Source organism: Parasteatoda tepidariorum, chromosome 6, assembly GCF_982258835.1.
Source record: "Parasteatoda tepidariorum strain Cologne lab strain chromosome 6, Ptep-v5.0, whole genome shotgun sequence".
NCBI lineage: Eukaryota > Metazoa > Arthropoda > Arachnida > Araneae > Theridiidae > Parasteatoda > Parasteatoda tepidariorum.
This window is the reverse complement of record NC_141760.1, coordinates 33,120,877-33,126,876: the sequence shown is the minus strand read 5'-3', so window position 1 is coordinate 33,126,876 and position 6,000 is coordinate 33,120,877. Positions and strand designations below refer to the sequence as shown.

The window sequence follows — 6,000 nt, the reverse complement described above, 5'->3', positions numbered from 1 at the left end:
AATTTTTGAAAAAGAAAAAAAATACTTCTTCATTATGTCAAAACACAATTATGGGCCGAGTTTCGTGCCCGGGAGAGGCTTCTGGGGCGATATATTGTGATTACACACACACACACACACACACACACACACACACACACACACACACACACACACACACAGCCGCGTTTATTATTATGTATAGATGTATAGATAGATTAAAACGAGGATAAATCCAGTTATATTTTCACGTAGAGAATCGCGTTGTAAAGGCATGCAAAAAGAAAGAAAATGAAAAAAATTATATTTTTTTTTAAGTGATAAAATTGTATCGAAATAATATTCATTACGCTGGATCTCAAAAGAACATAAGATTAAAGAGTACACGAAAGCATGTTTTTAAACAATTATGAAAGTAGTGGAAAAATTCTATTTATCGTGGAAATTTCTGCTTCAGTTTATTATCACTTAATAAAATATTTCGCAGTAAAACTTTTTTTACGAAACCTTTACCCCTTTATCAAAATGGGAACTAAAGTGCATAATGGATTAGTTGCGTTAAAAAAAAATTCTGTATTCTTTAAATTAGTAGATAATAATGTTTTTTAGAACTACATTTCAATGCCAATATAACCTTTTTTGCAAGGTACCCAATTCATTGTTCTGTGTCATTTATTTACATAGCGTGTAGGTTTAGAGAATTTTCTTACTCATTTCCGCATTAAAATTGAGTTGAAAGTAATCGAACTTAAGTAATCGACAGTTACGTTCCTATTCTTATTAGCAATGTAATTATCAACTGCATTGAAAAAAAAAACAAGGTTCAATGCTGAATTTTTGTTTATTTGTTTTGTTAACGGCCGTGGTTGTGCCAGATATTTTGTCTGACAAAATTTATTGGAAATAAAAAAAGTTGAGAACAATAGCTTTATTTGTAGCTGTTGTAAGTATAGGAAAACTTTGTAATCATATTTTTTGTCATGTATTAGATAATTTAATGTTTACAATTCTCAAAATACTGGCATTTATGCACAATATATACATTTTTAAAAATTTGAATTTCTTGTTTTTATTTAAATATAGCATATTCAAGGGATAAATAAATAAAAATCAAATTGAATTGAGGGTTAGTAAAAATTAAATGAATCACATCTTAAACAGTTTCTCCTATAAAATCAAACGATTCATTGAAATTTCGGAATATTTTTTTTAAAAATTTATTTAACATTTGAAAATTTTCTTATAGCAAAGTATGAATCAAAATTTTTTTAGTAGATGCATGACTTAATATATAGCGATTTTTAAAGCTTTTCTCGTAATGTATAAAATAATGTATCGTAATGCATATTTTTTAAAAGAAGATTCCAGGTATTCGAAAGCACACCTTTTCTACTTTGCTACAATTTTCATTTCTTTCAAGCTTTCTTTTAAAAAATTTTTTAAAATTAAATTTACTTCGCGCTTATTTTGAATTAAATGCCTGATCAGTGAATTTTTGTTTTAAATTACCGATTAGAAATTAATCTACAGGGTCGAGGAGCTGTAAGTCAATGGAAGGTTCGGTTTTTGAGATAAGAGAGGCATAGCTTTGAAGAAGGTTCGAAAAGAATAAAAAATTTCAGAACATTTCTTATGAAGAACAAAATTTTATTCCAGAAGTCAGCAGTAGTCATATTAAAACAAAGTAAACGATATATTCTGTGCGATTACAAGATTATTGATACATCAATCTTAAGTCTCAAGGTGGTCTCTCTAAATATTGTGCTGCATTCCAATATATTTCTTTAACTTTTTAATTTCGAATTATAACGGTTTTTGCTACCATAACACATTATGAATTTAAATATTTATAAAAATAGATCTGAATTTACCGAGACGGAAATAAGTTTTAATTTAAAGGAACAGAAAGTTTTATAACTTTTGGTAGACTACAAAATTTATCGTTTTTCTCGGTAGAAACAATTTACTAGATGACATCTGATAAATGATATTTGCACTCTAAAATGCTTTATAAAAAATGTTATTAACAAAAGTGACTCAAACACAAGATTTTTCTTCTTTTTTTGTTAAAAGAGATAGATTTTTTTTTCTGTGTGTCTTTTTGTGAGAAGACAGAACATCAGGAACAAGTGGAGTTGTAAAAATTCACCATGCGTGATGAAATTACAGGTCTGTTCGGTCATTGGACGCTGACGTCACAGGTGAATTTCCACCAGTCCCCTATGAATCAGATCAAGTTTTTCTCTCACTCTTTATAGATGTATTCTATAAACAATTCTTCAAATATCATTCACTGTAGTAATTAAACAAAACCATTCAAAAGACTTACTTCTTAATAATTGCAATAAATATTTCACCACAACAATAAATAAAGTTTTCTTTGCTTATTTTTAAAATGAATTACCTGTAGGGTAAGTATTTTATTTATATTTTTTTCCCTTTTTAATATAATGCTTTAAATGTACCATCAATAGTCATGACAATTGTAATATAACTGAATAATTACAGACACATTAAAGCTTTTTTTTAATGGAATATTAAAGCTTCCATTTGTATACTTTCCAATGTTGAAAATAGGAAAATGTTAATTAAATTGATTAACTAAGTAGAAATTATTTTAATTTTGCTAAAAGTTAAAATCGTGTCTGTTAGAGATGACAATTTGTATCACTTTGTGGGCAAATTTTCATTAGTAGTAATAAAATTTTTGTTATAATGCATGGTTATTGAATTGGCTATTTTGAATTTGCCTATCACGATTTATAAATAATTCCGAGGACAAAAAAACCACCACTTTGTTCTAGTTATTTCGTGGTGTAACTTTTAGTTTGTTTACAACTGTTGACATCCAACTCGCTACAGAGAGAACGGATAAGCCGCTCGGCCAGGGTAGTTCCAAATTTCTGAATAATTATCAAGATTAATTTATACCATTTGTAGCTCTATGGAAAGATAGTTAAAAGCATTTTAAATGAAACAATGAAATCTGGGTACGAAGTTTAAAAAAATTGGCATCCAAACTATTTTGTTTTTGATTTATTAAGGCGGGTTTAATAATTCTTACCTTTATTTTATTTACCTTTACTTAGTTTAAAATAAAAATTCGTCATGAAAACTAATCTGAATTTGTAGTGCTAAAATTAAAGTAAAGGAAAAAACAATTATGATACATTAACCTTTTTCAATTCACTGACACCTATACGAGGAAATCAAAGTCACCTCTCTAAAATTTAAAAATTTTATTTCGTATTAATCAGAAACCACATTATTCAATGAGTTTTAAAAATTATATAAAATTTATTGTACTATTTAGTTTAAATGATTTAATGCTTACCTTAGTTTAAACAGCATATTAACCCAAGATAACTAGTCATTCGTCTAATAATCTACCGATATTTACGGATTTTGGGAATTCGAGATGTTATCGTAATATTTTACTATTTTTAAAGATTGCCGATGATAATTTTTATTCCTTTTTTATATTTTGATGTAGATTTATGAATATATCCTAAAAGTTCCGTTAGTTAGTTTGTCAGAAGTAAAAGGAAGTATCTAAAAATAAGCATGTTTCAATTAATAGTCTATCAGTATAATGAATAGTTAAAAAGTAAAACTGATTAAGTTTGATTTTTTTTGGGCAAAAGTACTGGAAGTGTATAATATTAAACGTGCTTATATTGATGTTACTTACCTTGATTAATTAATACCCATAAAAATGTCACTTCCTCCTCAGCCCACTTAGCTCTTTAAATGCTAACATAGTGATTCTCAACCACTGTGCCGCGGCACTTTTGTGTGCCGCCAAATTCTTAAAATGTGCCGTCAAATATTAGAAATGATACAATAAAAATTATGATGCTTTTTTTTATTATAAGTAAAGTTTAAATAAAGAAAAGTGTATATATCTATACTGATACTTATATATAGTATATACTTTCAAACGGAAGTAAAAGCTCATCATTAAAGTAAGCTATGAAATTAATAAACAACTTAACAAAGGATAACTAAAAAAACAAATATATAAAAAACAAATTAACAATGATAAAATAAGCTAATAATTAATAATTAGCAAAAAAACTATTTAACAAGAAATCACAAAAAAATAAAAGTTAATGTAAAAAAAACAACAGTTAATAACTATAGAAAACAAGCTAACAATTAATAACTACCAAAAAAAATAACTGTTACTAACTAATCAAAAATTAGTCGATAGAAATAATTAATCCCTTAATAAACGTGCTTTTGTAGTACATATTATTTTATTTCACATTCAAAATTATTATCACAAACTATTTGACGCAGTGGTATAATAGGTAAGTAAACAACTTCTAATCTAATTTTTTTCATTGTGTGCCGTCAAATTTCGAAATCGTTAAAAGTGTGCCGCTACAAAAAAAAAAAAAAAAAAGTTGAGAATCGCTGTGCTAACGAATAACTCTTTCTGACACTGAAAAATATCTTTAGTTTTAAACACTTACTTTAGACAATGTTCTACATTTTAAAAATGCATGCACATCAAGTCTATATTGGGTCTTGGGAGGAATTCTGTTCATTTCGAATTATAATTTTATAGATCACGTCTGATTTTTAAATATTTAAAACCATCGTTGAACCCAATTTTGATTTTATGACTACCAATGTTCTCCGTAGCCTTGTAATTTTGAACCGAATTCAGAAAACGAGAACTTCCTGGATCAAGATTTTAGGAAAAATTTCCCTTAGTGGAGGACTTTTCGATGGAACTAACCCGCAGTTGCGTTACATGAAGAGGAAAACCATGAAAACTTCCCTCTTTCGGTTAGCTTGACCGCAAGCTTGAGGGGACTCAAACCAATGATCCGTCAACTACTGAGGATATTTTACGTCAGCACTGTGGTTGGTGTGAGCTGGGAGTGGAACTCGTATCGACGAGCCATAGCTGGGATTCGAACCCGGTTCCCCTCATTGGGAGGCGAGTGCTCTGTACTCTGAGCCACCACGCTCGGTTTTAAAATATTGTGTGAATTGTTTTTTTCATACTCTCTTTAATATATTATAGCATTTCGTTCGAAATCGAGCGATTTTTGACGACTAAAATGGTAGCTTCTCCTTCTTTTATAGCGCTACAGCTCTTTGTGGGCATTGTCTTACTGAACGAAGTTGTTTTAAACTTTACTGTTCTTACACATGAATTTCCAATCGGCAATTTTCATTAAGGATGGACATTTTATTTCATCATCTAAGCATCTCTTTTTAGGTTTTCATTTCATTGGTTTCCAATTTAAGTTTTTTTTCAGTTTCATATTTCCATTCATTCTGTCAAACCATATGTCAGCCATATGTCAAACATCTAGATTTTATGAATTGAATAATGAATTTTTGTTTGATTAGATATTCAAGTTCATTATTATTGTTTCCAATTCTCCACTGTGAATTGTTTATTTGTATCAGTTCAAAATTCTTGCTTAAAGTTTTTCTTCCAAATATTAATAAGTTATTTTCGTCTTTATTCGTCAACTCCTTCAACTTAATTTGCGGTTTCACTACCATAAGTTACTATAGACCTTATAACTGTTTTATAAAAGTTATATTATTTTCTTTAATAAGGAGTTGAATCAACATAACATAATTCTTTTTCTTTTCTTTTTGTATCTTCCTTCCGGAATATTATTACCATTATTCATTATTAAGCCAAGGAAAGTGAAATTCGAAATTGGAATGAAATGGTGGCTATGCTAACGAAATTTCTGTTCCTTAAAGCTTTACAACCTCATCAATTTGTTTTTTTTCACAAAGGTATTTTCTTTATCTCTTAATGCGCCTCGTCACCCGCATTTTTTGCACACGAAATCTATGTACAACTATTGAATAACTGCTAACTGTTATGAAATTTTTTGTTCACATCCTTTTTTTTAAATACGTTTTGCGAAGAATTAAAATGTAAAAATCAAAGCGAAATCATTTTCTTAATTGAACCTGTAATGCGATTGAATAACACTGCGCTGCATGAAATTACGCCATGACACCAGTTAGTTTAAGTCT

At 28.7% G+C, this 6,000-nt stretch overlaps 1 protein-coding gene across 1 annotated transcript in view; it reads left to right on the top strand.

Moving 5' to 3' along the window:
• Positions 1 to 2,208: 2,208 nt before the first annotated feature.
• The window catches only part of LOC107445927 (rab GTPase-binding effector protein 1), a 48,717-nt gene continuing 44,925 nt past the window's right edge, over positions 2,209 to 6,000 (top strand). Inside the window, exon 1 of the mRNA XM_043042067.3 lies at positions 2,209 to 2,390. The gene's annotated coding sequence lies outside the window, so the exon portion shown is untranslated. The remainder of the gene's footprint in view (positions 2,391 to 6,000) is intronic.